This window comes from Panthera onca, chromosome C1, assembly GCF_046562875.1.
Source record: "Panthera onca isolate mPanOnc1 chromosome C1, mPanOnc1 haplotype 2, whole genome shotgun sequence".
Classification (NCBI taxonomy): Eukaryota; Metazoa; Chordata; class Mammalia; order Carnivora; family Felidae; genus Panthera; species Panthera onca.
Window position 1 is genome coordinate 61,713,706 of NC_138346.1, and position 20,164 is coordinate 61,733,869.

Here is a 20,164-nt window from a genome sequence, read left to right on the forward strand (position 1 = left end):
CCCAAACCCTGTTTTAATAGGTGTGTCCAGTAGGAGATTTTTCCTGAAGAGCAAGGAATGGAGATCTGTTGTAATGACCTTCAGAAGGTTAAAATGAGGTGGTGGATGGCCATCATGTTTTTAGCTCCTGTCCATGCTAAAGTTTCTCTTTCATGGGTGTTTATAACCTTGTGGTTCTTTCTAGCCACATATAAGAGCTTCTCTCATTGAAAGCAGGATTTCCTTCCCATTGTTACAGTGTTACTGTTTTTGTTACTAGGTGACATGGGTTAATAAACTCAGAAGGCCTCATTATTAACCCATACATCCTATCTCTCTTCCCCTTCTTTTTCTTTTCTTCTCTTTTCTTTTCTTTTTTCTTTCCTAAAAGAAAATAAAATCTTTTGTAAGATTTTATTTTTAAGTAATCTCTACACCCAACATGGGGCTCTGATTTATAACCCTGAGATCAAGAGTTGCATGCTTCATCAGGTGCCCCCCCTTTCCCTTATTTCTGTTTAACCCAGACTTAAGCCCCGTGAAGTCCATCAGCTGCACCCCACCCTCACCCCTCCTTCTCCTCTATCCTCTTTATTTTTTTATTTCTGGTCATTTTGGGCTTATTTCATGGTCATCAGTTCTATTCACCCTCAATTCCACTGTCCTAAGTCACTACTACTTTCTGTACTACCAGCCTGGACAGGCCTAATCTAGATAAAAACAAATATATTGCCCCCAGACTGCCAGGTGGTAGAGGAAATCATATAACTGCTTTACCAGGTTACTTTTTTTTTTTTTTTTTTAAGAGAGAGAGAGAAAGAGAGAGTTCAAGTGGGGAGAGGGGCAGAGGGAGAGAGAGAGTCTTGAACAGGCTGCAAGCTCAGCCTGGAGCCCAACACAGGGCTCAATCCCATGACCCTGGGATCATGATCTGAGCCAAAATCAAGACTGGGATGCTCAACTGACTAAGCCACCCAAGTGCCCCACTATCAGGTTACTTTTGGTTACAGATAACAGAAAGCTCAGATTGGCTTAAATAATTGAGGGAATGTATTGGCTTAATAACTGAAAAAGCCAGAGGTGGGACAGGCTTCAAATGAAACTTAATCCAGCTACTTAACAATGGCATCTAACTTCTTTTTATCTTTCAATTTTTCTTTCAGAGTTAGTTTCACCCTAAAGTTGTACCATCCTGAGGCCAGACCAAGATGGCTTTTGTTATGTACTGAATTGTGTCTCCCCAACTCTGCCCCAATTCATGTGTTGAAGCCCCAACCCCCAGTGTGACTGTTGGAGATAGGGCCTTTATCGAGGTAATAATAGTTAAGTGAGATCATAATGGTGGGGCCCTAATCCAATAAAACTGTGTCCTGGGGTGCTTGGGTGGCTCAGTTAAGCATCCAGTTTCAACCACAGGTCATGATCTTTCCATTCCTGAGTTTGAACCTCCTGTCTGGCTCCATGCTGACAGCTCAGAGCCTGGATGGAGCCTGTTTCAGATTCTGTATCTCCCTCTGTCTCTTCCCCTCCCCCACTTGTGTTCTGTCTCTCTCTCTCTCTCTCTCTCAAAAATAAATAAACATTTAAAAAAAATTAAAAACAAACAACTGTGTCCTTATAAGAAGAGAGACACTAGAGAGACATCTCTTTCCCCAAACATGCATGGAGGACACAGCTGTCTACAGGCCAGCAAGAGATACCTCACCAGAACCTCACCAATTCTGATACCACCTTGATACTGAACTTCTGGCTGCCAGAACTGTGAGAAAATAAATTTCTACTTTTTAAACCATCCAGTCCTTGGCATTTTGTTAAGGCAGCCTGAGCTAACTAGTAACAGCTTTCAGCAGCTACAGGGCATCATGTTTCCTCTTTCATCCATAACAGGTACGAGAAACCATCTTTGTCCTAAAATCTCTGGCAGTAGACCTAAGGTGCACTCTGTTGGACAAGTTTAGTCACATGCTTACCTCTAAACCAATCACTATATCCATAGGTTTGGAATGTGGCTGATTGGCTTAGCATAGATTGAACAGTTCACCTCTAGTTTCAGCCAGGTCTCGTGTGGCTTCTCTACAAACTCAAAGATTTCAAATACACAAGCTATTTATTAGTGGGGAGTGAGTGCTCAGGAGGCCACCAATAAATGATCACTAATGTGAGTCACAACTTCAGATGGACCAATTAGCTGTTAACATTCCTTTACTCAAATGTTGTTAGTTTTCTTTTCCATTTTTTTCTGTTCCTCCTTTTCTCAAGTTCCCTACCTTGCAGCCTCTTCACAAAGAGAGCATCAGGGATTCGGGTGGGGGGTGCCTGGTGGCTCGGTCGGTTAAGCATCTGACTCTGCTCAGATCATGATCTCATGGTCATGAGATCAAGCCCCACATCGGGTTCTATGCTGGACATGCGCCCTGCTTAAGATTCTTGCTCTCCCTCTGCCCTTCACCCCAACTTACTCTCGCTCTCTCTCTCAAAAAAAAAAACAAAAACAATTTTTTTTAAAGTTATTAAGAAGAGAGTATTGGGAAAGGACTCACTGAATAATTTTCCCTTCCACCACAAACTCACCTGTTCTCACTCATCAGAGGATGAGATTGTTCTTGACATCTTACATAGTTAACATGTTTTTGGTGTACTTAATTCCCCACCCTTCCTCCCACTTCTTGAAATTTGTTTGTCAACCATCCATCTCTTTCCAGTATTTTCATTCTGTTTTTTTTTTTTTCAATATTAGGTTTTCTCTCATTCTACAAAGATACTCAAGATTCTCTGCATCTTAACAAATAACTCTTCTTTGATCTAGGTGACACCTCAAGATTTAGCCAAGTTCTCTCTTTTCCTTTCCACCGCCTATCAGACTCATCTCTATTCACTACCTCCCCTACTCATATTGACCTACTTATCCCTCAACTCTGCCTTCTGCTGGCACAGCCAGGATCAAAACACTTTGATAAAGGTCATCATTGATCTCTGCTTCCAAAACCTGTTATTTTTAGTTTCTTTTAGTGTTCTTTAGTATTTGATCACAGAAGCTGATTCTTCTTCCTGTACCCGTCTCCTAAGTGTTGTATTACTATGAGTTCCATCTGTCTCATTTTTTCTCTTGGTCAATTCATCATGACTTCAGCCACCACCTGGAAACCAGTGATCTGTCTCCCAAATCTACATCTCTAGTGCCTACCAGCTACCTAAATTCATATTGCAATACCCATTTAAATATATTGTGGGATCCTTAAAATTTGTTATGTGCAAACAATCTATCTTCTCTTCTCTACCACTGTCCCACCATTGTCATAACCTTTTTTCTGAATTCTGTCGTGAATAGTCTCATCCTCTACCCAGCTACCCAAGCCAGAAGTTGTGTTTCATGTTTGGCTTCATCCTGCTTTCACATCTAGTCATTAAAAAAACAAACAAACAAACAAACAAAAAAAAAAACAAAAAAAAAACTATTGATTCTGACTCTAAAATATGTCTTGACTTGGCCCCTTCCTTGATTTTCACGCTACTGTCTTCTCTAGCTCCCATGATCTCTGACAAATTCTTATTGTGTGGAGCCCTCATTTAATCAGTTCTGTGTAGGAGTGGTTCTCAACCATTGATGTGCACCAGGATCATATATGAAGATTTTAAAAACTATACATGCAAAGGGGCTCCTGGGTGGCTCAGTCAGTTAAGTGTCCAACTTTGGTAGTTTGGTAGTATAAAACCATCATTATAGTCTTTATAGAATACAAATCTGGTCATGTTGCTCACCTTGTTTAAAACTCTTCAGTTGTTGTCAATGCCTTTAGAAAAACATTGAAACTGCTTAATTTGGTAGAAAGATTCCTATCTAGCTCCGGCCTAAATTTCCAGCCTTATAAACACCTCCCACCCCTACCCCCACCCCCTGTCTGCCCTTCACATCATAGACTGTAAGCATACAAAGTTAATTCTTTTAAATAAACTTTTCATTTTAGAACAGTTTTAGATTTATAGAAAAATTGTGAAAATAGCATAGCTACCATATATTCCATACCAAGTTTCTCCTATTATTAACATCTTATATTAGTATGGTATATTAGTCGCAATTAATGAAGCAGTGTCAATACATTACTGTTTACAGTAAAGTACATAGTTTACTTGGATTTTCTTAGTTTTCACCTAATATCCTTTTTCTGTTCCAGAATCTCAGTCAGGACACCACATTGCATTTAGTTGTCATGTCTCCTTAGGTTCCTCTTGGCCCTTACAGTTTCTGAGATTAACTTTTTTTTTTTTTTTTTTTTTTTAATGTTTACTTTGGGAGAGAAATAGAGCATGAGCAGGGGAAGGGCAGAGAGGAAAAGAGAGAATCCTAAACGGGCTCTGCCAGTGCAAAGCCCAACACAGGGCTCAATCCCACAAACCGTGAGATCATGACATGAGCCAAAATCAAGAGTCCAATGCTTAACCAACTAAACCACACAGGCACCCTTCAGATTACCTTGTTTTTTTTGATAACCTTGATGGTTTTGAAGAGTACTATCAGGTATTTTAAAGAATGTTCCTCAAATGAGGTTTGTCTGATGTTTTTCTTACGATTAGACTGGGGTTATGGGTTTGGGGAGAGGAAGAAGAACACAGAGGCAAAGTGCCATTCTCATTATATCATGTCAAGAATACATACTATCGACACACCTAGGTGGCTCAGTCAGTTCAGTGTCTGACTCTTGATTCTGGCTCAGGTCATGATTTCGTGGTTTGTGGAACTGAGCCCCAAGTCAGGCTCTGTGCTAACAGCATGGAGCTTACTTGGGATTCTCTCTCTCCCTCTCTCTCTCTGCCCCTCCCCACTCATTCTCCCTCTTTCTCTCTCTCTCTCTCTCTCTCTCTCTCTCTCTCTCTTTCTCTTCCTCTCTCTCCCAAAATAAACATTAAAAAAAGAATACATACTATCAACATGACATCACTGTTGATGTTAACTTTGATTACCTGAGTTAGTGTTTGTCAGGTTTCTCTACTTCAGAGTTAACTTTCTCCCCCTTTCCATACTGTACTCTTTTTTTAAAAAATAGTTTTATTTATTTTTGAGAGAGAGACAGAGTGTGAGTGGGAGAGGGGGCAGAGAGAGACGGAGACACAGGATCCAAAGCAGACTCCGGGCTCTGAGCTGTCAGCACAGAGCCCGACACGGGGCTCGAACTTGGGAACCTCGAGATCCTGACCTGAGCTGAAGTCGGACGCTTACCCAACTGAGCCACCCAGGTGCCCCTCCATACTGTACTCTTTAGAAGGAAGTCACTCTGTGCAGCCTGCACTTAAGGAATGAGAAGTTATGGTCCATGCTTGAGGATGGAGTATCTACATAAGTTATTTGGAATTCTTCTGCATGGGAAATTTGTCTCCTTTCCCTCATTTATTTATTTAATCAATCATTTGTATCCATATGGACATATGGATATTTATTTTATTTGGGGGTTATAACCCAAACTATTTTGTTGCTCATAGTGTTTCAGCTTTGGCCCCATTAGGAGCTCTTTCAGTTGGCTCACATGTCCCTTTAACATACCTCTTTCATTGTGGGGTTTGGGGGTTTGTTTGTTTTATTTTATTTTTGAGCACTTCCTTACTTTCTGGCACTTATTAGATGCTCCAAACTCATCTTGTATATTCCTTGCCCCAGTCCTAGCATCAGTCATTTCTCCAAGGAGCATTAGTTCCTTTTATTAGAGAATAGTAGTAGAAACCAAGATCTGGGTGCTTCATGTGCTTGTTGCTACTGGGATGTGGTTACTTCTAGGCCTTCTCAGCCAGCAGAGTAAGGAAATATATGTATATATCCTAACTTGCTAACATGTATATACATATCTACAAATATTTCTATATGTGACATCTGTATTTATATAAAGCTGTACATGAGTTCATACTGATAATTCCATTTCTAATCCATTACCACATGTATCATTCCAAGCTTCTTCCCTTTGTTTGTAACCTTCCATTCCCAGTGAGAAAACTGGTTCCCACCATCTACTATTTTTTTTCTTAATTGTTCAATTCCAGTGTGTTTTTATAGTGCTTTCAGAATTGTTAACCCTTTTTCAGCTGGATTACAGTGCTTATTATACTTCTTGCCTTTAGTTTTAAAGACTAATTCATTTTCAAAGTTACCTTATTAGCATCTTTTTCCAAATTAATTTTTATTTCCTGAATGTACCATATGCTTTCACACTTTTTTGTCTTTAATTGTGCCAGTCCCTCTGCCTGAAATGTCCTGGCTTTTATCCTTATCTCCTTGGAATATTGCCACTCATTCTTCTAGACCCAGCACAGATTTTGCCTCCACCCAGAAACTTTCCTGGCCACTACCAATAGCCTTTAATCATTCATTCTTCTCTGCTCTAATAGCACCTTGTACCCACTTTTACCACACATGCGTCAGGACTCCTTGTTTGCATCTCATTCTTCTTCACTGGATGGTAAGATCCTTAAGGTCAGAAACCAAATGGATTTGTCCTTGGATTGCCAGGACTTAACAGTAGTGGATATTGTAGCTTAGAATCCTCTTGGATGAAAAAATAACAGAAAACCTAATAGTGGCTAAAATATATAAGGACTTATTTTCTTACCTAGCAAGAAGTCCAGAGGGAAGGTGGTAACTAACATTGGTTTACCTGTTCAGGGTTGCCATCAAGAATCAGATCCTTTCCCTCCTTTGTACATAGCATTGCATCTAAGTTCAGGAAAGAGGTAGGGTGAGATTGTGCCAGCAGGATATCCTCTGCCCCCTTTTCCTCTGTAGGAAAGCAACGACATTAGCTCCTTAACAGGTTTCTGTCAGCTAGAACTTGGTGTCTTGTCTCCTCTAGCTGTAAGAGAAGCTGGAAAAGTGAGTTTTTAGGAAGACTAATCTTTTGAATAAGAACAAGATGGTGGAATAATCACAGATGCTCCAAGTAATCACAAGACCACAAGGAAATCAGGGATCTGTTCCCTATTGGATAAAAAGCCTAAGGATAGAAAACCAGTCCAAGAAGACTCTTCAATACAAGAAAAAAACATGAGTGATCCAAGTGGGAGCACAGGTAGAAAGCACAGATTCATCTTTTGTAGAATCTAACATACTCTGGCCATCCACTCTATAATCCTAGACAATTCAATATTCCTCTCTGGAGACCTTCATCTTGTCTTTTCTCATGTAGAAATTGTACCATTCATGTGAATCCTACTTTTTATTCTTTGGCCCCTTTTCTGTTATGCCTTCTGTGGTTTTGCAGTCAGAATTCTCCCTGATAGTCCATGGTGCAGTTTGCCTTGTTTTTTTGCAAGTTATAACTAGTTGTAGTTCTTTAAAGTAGAATTTACACAGTGCTATAGCTTCTGCTTACCTAAATTCCATGTTATTTTGAAATTATAGAAATACATTCATTTGGACACCTTTATTCACTGATTCTGTATTTCAGGCTTTTTATACCTAACATCCATTTATGATATAAAGTTTTTATAATATTCCATTTTGTAACAGGGGAGCGTTATTGATACATTAGTCCAAAATGTGACTGGGTAAATCCTGTATATGTGTACAAGTACCTTCTGCCATCTGCTACACCTAGGGATAGAGACCTTTGCAATGAACAAAAAGCAGAAGTCTCATTAACAGATGAACTACATCAATCTCATCCATGTGCATTTTTTACTAACACTTGTCGAGACTGATAGCACATAAAGTATGCACGTAACTTAGTACCCTTTCTCAGCCCACCAAATCTAATTAATGCCTCCAGAGGTTACCATAGTGCACACAAATGTGAAATGCCAGGTGAATGAGTTAAAACAGATTTCATTCTGGTCCAGCATAATGATTTTGGAAACAACTTCCAGTGTAAATAGAATGGTATATCCTTCAGATGTTTAGGATTGAGGCCCCTTTAAGATGGGCTGACATGAAATCCCTTAAAGAACTTGTGAGGCCCAGTAGACCCTCGTGAGTACATGGTGTGGCCCCCTTTAAGGGCAGTCATAGTGACCAAACACTGAGCATGAGATTTCCATTTTGAAGCTGCAAAGTGACTGATGTCATGGTGTGATCAAAGTGCTCTGCAAATACTTACTGTAATTATTGTTGTTGTTCTGTTCTTGCTAATAGCCTTATTTATACCCTGAAATTATAATCATCCATAGAAAGATTAAAACAAGATGTATAAGTTTTCTGAGCTGTTTGCCTCACAGATGGTCACCCTTGGAGTTCTTAGAAATTGCCAGGGTTAATTGAAGCTTTAGTTTTCACTGCAGTGTAGTTGATACTTAAGTGTTTCTTACCTGTCGGCTTTCACTATCCAAAAACAGTACAACAATAGCACTTTAATTTGCTCTCATTAATGCTAGCCTCTCAGGTAATGTTAGTGCAGTTTTATCTAGATGATGTTTGTTCCTCTGAATGAAACCTTTGTACCAGCTTCCCAACTGAGAAGAAAAGCTAAACAGTGACAAAGGTAAAAACACAAATGTCTCGCTAATTTATCTTTTAAGATGCTCAGAACCCAGGAAACATCAAAGGGGAGTTAACTTTTAAGTGGAGGGCAGGCATTTAGTGTATGATTAACAGCAGTTTCTTTTCCTGTGATTTCAGTTAGCTGAGACAACTGGGAATCATTCTTGGGGAGCCTAACAAATAGTTTTTGCTTAGAGCCAGCTGAATGCTCCAAGGATAACTGTTACAGATTCACACAAACAGCAGTACTATTTGCTCTAGTTCTTTGGTGCTTTTCTGGTAGTATTGAGATGTGAGACAGCAATCTTAGGATCAAGCTTAGATAGAAGGCAAGTAAGGTCCTCCTTTGCCTCTAACCCTCAGCTGTGTAAAAGTAGAAGACCAGCGAGAATAAAATGGGTATTAAAATGTTACGTTATTTAGGTGATACAAGAGCTCTTTGCCTGTATCTTGAGATTTGAGTATTGGCAAAAGTGTAACGATGCTTTCCTAAATCTGGGGGCTAGTGTCTCCCACTGGAATTGCTTGCTATTTAATTAAGGCCCAAGAGAAGAAACAGAATTGCAAAAAATAAAGGAGGCCTCCTTAAATCAGTCAGAGCAAATTAGCAACCCCAGTAAAGACTGGAGAATCAATGCTGTAATCCTTCTTGCTTGCAGGTATGATGTACAAAAGTAGAAGGCAAATGGGTGATTTATATGTATGTGAATAACAAAGATGTAAAAACAACATGCAATGAAAGGTAGAGCGTGGACTCTCCAGTTAGACTGCTTGAGTTCAAATTAAAGCCTCATCAGTTATGGGTTGGGTGACCATTAAGCATGTTTGTTTTATGTCATCCTGTATGGGTTTTTCCTTTGTAATGTGGGTATAAAAATAATGCCCTGTGATAGGGAAATAGAGGTTAAATAAGATAATACATGTAAAGTGCTTGGAATAGGGTCTCACACATGGCAAATACTTAACTTTTTTATTAGTTGAGATTTACATGAAAGATAAATTGGGATCAGTGCTTTTACTTCCTCAAATATTTTTTTCAGTTTTCAAAATTTAGTATGGAGTGTTTCCTTCAACTGAAGTTATTCTTTTTACTTAAAAAGTACTTAAAACTATTATTCTATAAAAATTAAATTTTCAGTTATTTAAGAAACACTTTTTCATGTTTGTAATATGAAATATCCTTGTACATCTTACACATTCTGGTAGAATATGGTATAGTTTGTTGGTATGGTAAAACAGATGGGTGAGTCATTGTGAAAAGGGCTCCATTTTAGTAGAAAGCAAAGCCTTTTGCCAAAATCGGAGGTAGGGCAGAGATCTTCCTTCTATACCAAGGCTTCTTCTTTTGCTATGCACAAGTGATTAGCCCAGCAGAGTGGTATTAAAACCATCTTCTCCTTGGCTTGTCATACTGTATGTGGAACCTGAGGCATTTTGTACATTTGTGCTTTTCCTTGCATTCTAAAATAGGTCCACACTTAGCTGTATCTAAGCTGGCAGAAAGTCTGTCAGCATTTCATGGCATACCTCTGTGTACTTACAACTAAAAAGTATAATGTTGTAGATAATAAAATTCTGATATTTACTCTGATAAATTCTGATATCACTCTGATATTTATCTGAGCTTCAGTTCCTTTTTGGATCTGTTCCTTAGTGATTTCTTTAGCCAATTAACTACTCATGACTGAGTCGTGGCATTGAAATGTCAGAGGGCCATGGCCCTGAAGTCATGCTCATTCTGTTTCACTTTGACCTTGACAAGACTCGATAGGAAGAACCACTATGGGATGGTGAGCTGCCAGTAGGAACCTATAGGCAAAGTAAGTAAAAGAAAGTAAAGTAAAAAGTAAATAAAATACCGTATGATTTTATGGACTAGAATTTGATATGGCAGAATTGGTTTGAGCTAAGTTAAATGAAGGGTGAAGACCACAAAACTCTTTCAGGTGCTTCCAACAATAAACAAAAACTTTCTAAACACCAAACAAGGGTTTGTGAAGATTTTTGTTACCTTCATTTTTCTCTTCTCTGAACTAAAGGAACTCAGACTAAATATCAGCCTTAGCAATTAAAGCACACTAAAACACGTCTAAAAAACTCTTACTTAGGCTTCTCCCTTTTAGATACCCTCAAGTTTTATTTCTGACAAACACTTGATAACTTGAAACTACAATGAGAAGCGCTAAGTCTATGAGAAAAGCTGCATTGTAACAATGTAGCCAATATTCAAACAATTCAAATATACACTTGTTCTACTTATCAGAGTTATGCTGGCCTCATAAAACAAAATGGTAAGTGTTCTCTCCTCTATTTTCTGAAAGACTCGGCGTAAGATTTTGTTATTTCTTCCTGAAGTGTTTGATATTCACTAGTGAAGCCATTGGAGCTTGCAGTTTTCTTTGTAGGCAGGTTTTTTGTTTTTTATCATGGTAAAATATATATAAAATTTAACATACATTTTAATCTTTTTTTTTTTAGTTTATTCGTTTTGACAGCGTGCACGCGGACATGTGTGCAAGTGGGGTGGGGCAGAGAGAGTCCCAAGTGGGGCTCAATCCCACAAACTGTGAGATCACGACCTGAGCTGAAATCAAGAGTTGGATGTTCACTGATATGAGCTGCCCAGGTGCTCCCCATTTTAATCTTTTTCAAGTATACAGTTCAGTGACATCAAGTATATTCACATTGTTGTGCAGATATCACAACTATCCATCTCTAGAGCTTTTTCCCCAACTGAAGCTATATACCCATTAAACACTTAACTTCCCATTCTCTCATCCTGGTAGCCCACCACCATTCTACTTTCTGCCTCGATGAATTTTTAACTATTTTAGGAACTTCATGTAAGAGGAACGATACTACATTTGTCCTTTTATGATTGGCTTATTTTACGTAGCATAATTTCTTCAAGGCTCATCCATGTTGCAGCATGCATTGAAATTCCCTTCTTTTTAAACTGAATAATATTCCATTTTACGTATATGTTATTTTGTTTATCCATTCATCTTTTGGTAGACACTCAGGTTTTTTTCCACCTTTTGTCTATTATGAGTAATGTTGCTATAAACATGATGTACAAATATCTCTTCAAGTCCTTCCTTGCACTTACTTTGGATATACATCCAGAGGTAGAATTGCTGGATTGCACAGTAATACCATGTTTGATATTTTGAGGAACTGCCATACTGTTTTCCACAGCATCTGCACCCTTTTATATTCCCACCACCAATGCACAAAGGTTCTGGTTTCTCCACATCCTTTTTTTTTAAATAATAGCCATCCTAATGGGTATGATGTTTATTTTGCTTTTAATTACAAATTAAATTTATTTAATAAATTTAGGGCTATTTGAATTTTTTTTCTTGTGCTGTTTTGGTAAGTTATTGCTAAATTGTGGTTTTGATGGCATTTATCTCATCTAATAAATGGAATATAATTTTTTGTAATACTTCATTATTAGCTTTTCAATGCCTATAGGGTCTGTGGTGATGCCTCCTATTTTATTCCTGTTATTGGAAATTTGTGGGGGTTTTTTCATTTTTTTTCACATTAGATGAGTAATGTGCTGAGGTCATAACAAGGTTTGAGGGAAGCACATGTCACACACAACACAACAGCATGAACACCCAATCCTTACACTTAAGAACTACAAAAGGATCCAGAAATTTGCATTGTTTGAGACACAAGTGTTGGAGATTAGTCTTGCCAGAAGCTTATCAGTCTTAATAATCTTTTCAAAGAATCAGCTTTGACTTTGATTTTCCCTGTTTTGTCCATTTTCTGTTTCATTGATTTCTGCCCTTATTTTTTTTTAATATTTATTTGTGTGTTTGTTTCAAGTATTTATTTTTGAGAGAGAGGAGAGAGCACAAGCAGGGGAGGGACAGAGAGAGAGGGAGACAGAATCGGAGGCAGACTCCAGGCTCTGAGCTGTCAGTGCAGAGCCAACGCCACTGGGTCTCAAACCCACAAGCCCTGAGATCATGACCTGAGCCGAAGTCAGACACTTAACTGACTGAGCCATCCAGGCGCCCCAATGTTTTATTTATTTTTGAGAGAGAGAGAGGTATAATGCAAGCAAAGGAAGGGCAGAGAGAGAAGGAGACACAGAATCCAAAGCAGGCTCCCAGCTCCCAGCTGTCAGCAGAGCTGCTATGTAGGGCTCGAACTCAGGAACTGTGAGATCATGACCTGAGCTGATGTCAGACATTCAACCACCAAGGTGCCCCCATTTCTGCTTTTAGTTTCTGTTGTTTCATTCTTTCCACTTATTTTGCATCCCTTTTACTATTTTTCTAGCTTCTTAAGATTGAAACTGGATCATTGATTTGAGATCTTTCTTTCTTTCTAATAGAAGCATTTAAAACTATCAATCTTCCTCTAAACATAGGTACATCCTATAAGTTTTGATATTTTAACATTTCATTGTTATTTAGTTCAACATATTTTCTAATTTACCTTAAGATTTACTAACTCATGTAAATCTTTGACCTATATGTTGTTTAGATGTGTGTTGCTTAATTTCTAAGTATTTGGGAAAATTTCTAGATATCTTACCCTTTAAAGTTTGGATTAAAAAAGCAAGAACCAACAATATGCACTTTAAATGTAAGCACACAAATGCATTTAGAATGTGTATATATATATATATATATATATACGCATATACACATATATATATGTAAGTATATGCGTGTGTATATATATATATATACGCATATACATACATATATATATGTAAGTATATGCGTATATATATATATATATATATATATACACATATGCGTATACATATACACATATGCGTATATGTAAGTATATATATGTGTATATGTGTATATATATATATTTATATATATATATAAACATATGAAATACTGCATAAGACAGCTGGTAGGATTATATTAATCTTAGACAAAGTAGACTTCAAGAAAATAGCTATTACCAAAACTCAGGAGGAATATTTATTAATGAATCAATTCATCAGAAATATTAACATTAAACATTGTTAATGGCCAGAAAGCATACTCTGTATGATTTTAATACTTTGGGATTTACTGAGACTTATCTTGTAGAATGGCATATGTGGTCTGCCTTGGAAGATATTTGCCAATGCACATTCACAAAAATGTGCGTTCACAAAAATTCTCAACAAGATAGTAGCAAACCAGATCCAACAATACATTAAAAGAATTATTCACCATGATCAAGTGGGTTTTATTCCTGGGATGCAGGGCTGGTTCAATATCCGCAAATCAATCAGTGTGATACATAAAAGAAAGGATAAAAACCACATGATCCTCTTAATAGATGTTGAAAGGCATTTGACAAAATACAGCATCCTTTCTTCTTAAAAACCTTCTTTTTGAGTGATAGAGTAGGGATTTGAGTAGGGATAGAAGGATCATACCTCAAGATCATAAGAGCCAAATATGAAAGGCCCACCACTAATATAATGGGGAAAAACTGAGAGCTTTCCTCCTAACGACAGGAACATGACAAGGATGTCCACTCTCACCACTGTTTTCAACATGATGTTAGAAGTCCTAGCCTCATCAGTCAGACGACGCAAAGAAATTAGAGGCATCCAAATCAGCAAGGAGGAAGTCAAATGTTCACTGTTCACAGATAACATGTACTAGATGTAGAAAACCCAAAAGACTCCGCCAAAAAAACCCTGCTAGAATTGATACATGAATTCAGCAAATTCACAAGATATAAAATCAATGTTCAAAAGTTGGTTGCATTTCTATATACCAATAATGAAGCAGCAGAAGAGAAATCAAGGAATCTATCCCATTAACAATTTCACCAAAAACCATAAAATACCTAGGAATAAACCTAACCAAAGAGGTGAAAAATCTATATACTGAAAACAATAGAAAGCTTATGAAAGAGATTGAAGACACAAAAAAAAATGGAAAAACATTCCACATTCATGGATTGGAAGAACAAATATTGTTACAATGTCGATACTACCCAAAGCAATCTACATATTCACTGCAATCTTGATGAAAATAACACCAGCATTCTTCACAGAGCTAGAACAAACAATCCTAAAATTTGTGTGGAACCAGAAAAGCCAAAGAAATAGCCAAAGTAATGTTGAAAAAGAAACCCAAAGCTGGAGGCATCACAATTCCAGACTTCAAACTATATTACAAAGCTGTAATTATCAAGACAATATGGTACTGGCACAAAAACAGACAAATAGATCATTGGAATAGAATAGAGAACCCAGAAATGGACCCACAAATCTATGGCCAGCTAATCTTTGACAAAGCAGGAAAGAATATCCAGTGGAAAAAAGACAGTCTCTTCAGCAAGTGGTGCTGGGAAAAGGACAGCGGCATGCAGAAGAATGAACCTGGACCACTTTCTTACACCATACACAAAAATAAACTCAAAATGGATGAAAGACCTAAATGTAAAACAGGAAACCATCAAAATCCTAGAGAAAACAGACAACAACCTCTTTGACTTTGGCTGCAGCAACTTCTTACTTGACATGCCTCTGGAGGCAAGGGAAACAAAAGCAAAAATGAACCATTGGGACCTCATCAAGATAAAAGGTTTCTGCACAGCAAAGGAAAAAAAAATCAGCAAAACTAAAAGGCAATCAATGGAATGGGAGAAGATATTTGCAAATGACATATCAGATAAAGGGTTACTATCCAAAATCTATAAAGAACTTATCAAAATCAACACCCCAAAAAAACAAATAATCCAGTGGAGAAATGGTCAAAAGACATGAATAGACACTTTTCCAAAGAAGACATCCAGATGGCTAATAGACACATGAAAGGATGCTCAACATCAACATCACTCATCATCAGGGAAATCACCAATCAAAACCACAATGAGATACCACCTCACACCAGTCAGAATGGCTAAAATTAACAACTCAGGCAACATCAGATGTTGGCAAGGATGTGGAGAAAGGGGAACCCTTTTGCACTGATGGTGGGAATGCAAACTGGTGCAGCCACTCTGGAAAACAGTGTGGGGTTCCTCAAAAAATTAAAAATAGAACTACTCTGCAACCCAGGATTTGCACTACTAGGTATTTATCTGAAGGATACAGGAGTGCTGTTTCAAAGGGGCACATGCACCCCAATGTTAATAGCACTATTGACAATAGCCAAAGTGTGGAAAGATCCCAAATTTCCATCTAGTGATGAATGGATAAAGAAGATGAGGTATATATTTATGATGGAATATTACTTGGTGATCAAAAATAATGAAATCTTGCCATTTGCAACAACATGGAAAGAACTAGTGTATTACATTAAGTGAAATAAGTCAATCAGAGAAAGACAAATACATGATTTCACTCATATGTAAAATTTAAGAAACAAAACAGATGGGGCGCCTGGGTGGCTCAGCCGGTTAAGCGTCCGACTTCAGCTCAGGTCATGATCTCACGGTCTGTGAGTTTGAGCCCTGCATCAGGCTCTGTGCTGACAGCTCAGAGCCGGGAGCCTGCTTCAGATTCTGTGTCTCCCTCTCTCTGCCCTTCCCCTGCTCACGCCTCTGTCTCTCTCTCTTTCTCTCAGAAGTAAATAAACATTGGGAAAAAAAATAGATGAACATAGGGGAAGGGAAGCAAAAATAATATAAAAACAGGGAGGGAGACAAACCATAAAAGGCTCTTAAATATAGAGAACAAACTGAGGGTTGCTTGAGGGGTATTGGGAAGGGGTGAGGGACATTAAGGAGGACACTTGTTGGGATGAGCACTGGGTGTTATATGTAAGCGATGAATCACTAAATTCTATTCTGAAATTATTATTACACTATCTGTTAACTAACTTGGATTTGAATTAAAAATCATTATAATAATAAAAATAATAATCAGTCTTTAAAAAATACAAATAAAATAAAACAGAATCCTTACCCTCAAAACATCAAAATCTAGATGGTCAAATCATGCAAATACACACAAAAAGTTAACAAGTTAATGCCTCCTGAGTGGTGTAGCCTGGTAGATCCCCCAACAGTCAGAGGAAGATGTCTCTGTGTATTGGGCTGGCCCAGGACGACGCTGTAGAGAAGGTGGGACAGGGTTATAAGGGATCCATTAAGACGCAAGAGTAGATAGGGCAAAGGACAAAGAGGAAGAGGAAGAGCACTCCATGCAGGAGGAAATCATTAGCCGCAAGGGGGGAAACACTAATAAAAAAGAAAGGAAGAAAAAAAAAAAGAACAAATGTGCATTCAGCTGTTATTGGGTATAGTGTTCTTTATATGTGTCATTTAGGTGTTAATTCTTCCATATACTTATTCTTGATAGTTTGTTTCTGAATGTTCTTTTTATTACTGGGAGAGGGGTATCGAAATCTTGAAGAATTACTGTGAATTTGTTAATTTATCCTTTTAAAAAGTTTTGTTCATTTTTGCTTCATGTATTTTGAAGCTCTGTTATTATGTACATGCACATTTAGGATTGTATGTATTGATAAATTGGCTCACCATTATTAAATGTCCCTTTTTATATCTGTAATACTCTTTTTTGTGTGTTAGTCTACTTTGTTATTAAATAACAAAAATCCAACTAATAAATTATAAAGATCAAGTTGGCTTTATTAACCAATTCACAAATCAGGCAGCATCCCATCTAGCAGGTAGAAAGATCTGAAGGACTACAGAAAGGAAAAGGTTTTTGAAGGTAAAGAGGGAGCAGAAAAAAGGAAATTATTAGCAAAGAATCCATTGTTTTAGGCAAGGTTGCCCTCCTAAGGAGAAGTGAAAGGGTGTCTCAATAAAGTCCCTAGTGCTGACAAGGAAAGTCTCATGCTGACTGATTAAAGGTTACATTTCTCGGGGGTTAAAATTACAGTTAGGTTAGGTATTAAGTCTTATTTTACTGACTTGGGGCCTTACCCTAAGTGATGCCATTTGGGTCTGTGGTTTTATTTTTAACACTATTAATATAGCTCTGCCAGTTTTCTCATGCAACATTTGCTTAGTATCTCTTTTTATTTTAATTTAGTTGTATTTTTATATTGAAAGTGCTTTTCTTATAGACAATATGTGGTTGAGTCTTGCTTTTTCATACAAATTGACAATCCATGTCTTTTAATGGGAATCCATTTACATTTAATGTAACTGTTGATATAGTTGGGTTTAAATATGCCATCCTAGGGGTGCCTGGGTGTCTTAGTCGGTTAAGCATAACACTCTTGATTTCAGTTCAGGTCATGATCCCGGGGTCATGGGATCAAGCCCTGCATCAGGCTCTGCATTGAGCATGGAGCCTGCTTAAGATTCTCTGTCGCCCTCTGCCTGTGTCCCCCATTTGCATGCTCTCTCTCTAAAACAAAAAAATAAATAAAAATAAATTTAAAAAGATAAATATGCCATCCTAGTATTTGTTTTCTAATTGTCTCTTTTGTTTTTAGTTTCTCTGTGCTTCCTTTCCTGCCTCTTTTGGGTGAATGGAATATTTTTAGCTATACTTCTTTGTCTTATTTCAAATAAAAATACTACTTGGGGCACCTGGGTAGCTCAGTCAGTTAAGCATCCCACTCTTGATTTCCTCTCAGGTTATGATCTCACAGTTTATAAGTTCGAGCCCCTGTCAGGCTCCACACTGACAGCGCGGAGCCTGCTTGCATTTCTCTCATTTCTCTCTTACACTCTCTCTCTGCCCCTCCCCTGCTCGCATTCAAAATAAATAAATAAACACTAAAAAAAATACTGCTTATTCATGCAGTTTCATGTATTTTGAAGCTCTGTTATGTACCCGCATGTACAGCTTTCTGTACCGGAATTCTGTCTGGGGTTGACCTTGCCCATCTTTTCTTTTCCCATCACAAAATGAAACCAAGACCCAGTAGACATTAAGCTAACATGATAGTTATAACATAAGACACACACTTTTAAATCACTGTAATCAATGTAACTAGATAGCTGTCTGTATACTGCCACATTCTTCTGTCATGTCCTTCTTCCATGCTGTATGCTGCTTAGGAGCCAGCCTGGAAGATATGAAGTTGTTTCCTTCTTATGAAATTTATGTCAGACAAGGATCATTTTTGTATTATCAGTCAAACAGTTAATTCATGAGCAGCTTGGTGCTGCCCTTAGAAGCTTGCAATTTGGTTAAGGCATTTATATAATTTTATTATGTATTTTTCTATGTTGTATTATGTAAGTGTATCATATTTATATAATAAGAAAGATAAATAGCAATACAAGGCTGTGTGTAACTGTTACAGATAATAAATAAATGAGGTAAAGATGTTTATGTAGTTAATTAGAAAAACAAGCTGCCTAAACAGCTGCCTATAGAGATTCTTGATCATTTATAGTGAGAGAAACTCATATCTTTTTTCCCCTGTCTTCCTCTTTTATATAGATAGATATAGATAAGTATCACATGATTTTTTGAAGATTGAAATTTCATTTTGATTTGGCTTTCCTGGGTGGAAAACGTTTACATCATTTTACACTTTTGAGCATGAATTGCCTCTCTTTCTAGGTGTAATCAGTTTCTACTCTTCAGCATACAGATTTTATGAATAATATTCAGTGCAGAAAGAGAGCTCTAAAAATAATTGTGCAGGTAGGGTTTTGTTAGTCTTACATGGAACACAGGCAGGAGAAAAGAACAAAGGCACATCAGAGGAAAGGTAGTGGTAGGCAGAGCATTTAATTTCATTTGCCTCCACCAAAGAGCTTGCATTTAGCAGAGAAGGAAAAACAAACAAGAAACAGGAGATCTGCAGTAGCTATTGAATGTTTCATTTCTCATCACTGTTAGTCACATTTGAATGGAACCATTACAGTCTTTTTGGTGTATAACTAAGCCTTTCTTTTTCCTCCAAAAAGAAGATCTTGAATTTTATGTTTAAAAGCACAATGAGATGTTTTTGACATTCTGCAGTTCATTTTGAAAATCACAGTCAAAATCCATTGCCTTTCAGTAAGGTGGTAAAGGATGTATATAATACACGTCATTTTTACACGTAATAGTACCTTAGATAGTCTCTAATGTGTATTATGTATACACAGCTTTTAGCATCTCTTTCTATCTGGCAGCTTACAGCATTAGGCTGAATGTTTTGGTGAACAACTGAGTCGGGGTGAAATGCTGAGCAGTAGAACAATGGATTTTTATTATAAAAAGTAAGCTCTTCACAGCTTCTTTCTGATACTTTTCTGTAAAGATTGTAAGCCAACATATTTGCCAGTACATAATTAAGATGGCTAATGTTAAAATTATTCTTCCAGAAATGGAGATGGAATTGACTAACCAACTGATGATTCTCCTCTTGAGCTATGATTTATGTTTTGTACAGGGAAATCTGTTTTGCAAATGTATTACTGACTATTCTTACAAATAAATGTATACAGGGTTGTTATAATTAAGAATTGCTGGGCTCATCTACTACTACAGTATTTACTTATTATTTGACTAAATTTCATATTATTCAGCTCAGCCCAGGGAAGGAGATTTAGTAGGTTTGCTTTCTTATTCTGATACTACTATACTTTGGTTTTCGGTCTAGTGGTTGTGAAATATTCCCTACAAATATGTTTGCTTAGAATCCCCAAAACAAAATAATAAAATCACTTAAAAAAAAAAAAAAACCTTTTAATACACAAAATTCATATTCTGGGCTGATATGCTTTGGCTGTGTGCTAAAAATTAAATAAACAAATACCAAACAAAGCAAAGTTGGTCAAGGCTATGACTTATGAAGAATACCAGCCAATGGTACAACC

General features: G+C 37.4%; 1 protein-coding gene and 1 pseudogene across 6 annotated transcripts in view; one reads left to right on the forward strand and one right to left on the reverse strand.

Moving 5' to 3' along the window:
• METTL8 (methyltransferase 8, tRNA N3-cytidine) overlaps positions 1-20,164 on the forward strand; it is a 97,686-nt gene that overhangs the window by 21,403 nt on the left and 56,119 nt on the right. The gene's annotated exons all lie outside the window — the stretch shown is intronic.
• On the reverse strand, positions 11,982-12,092 carry LOC132674124 (small nucleolar RNA U13; annotated as a pseudogene).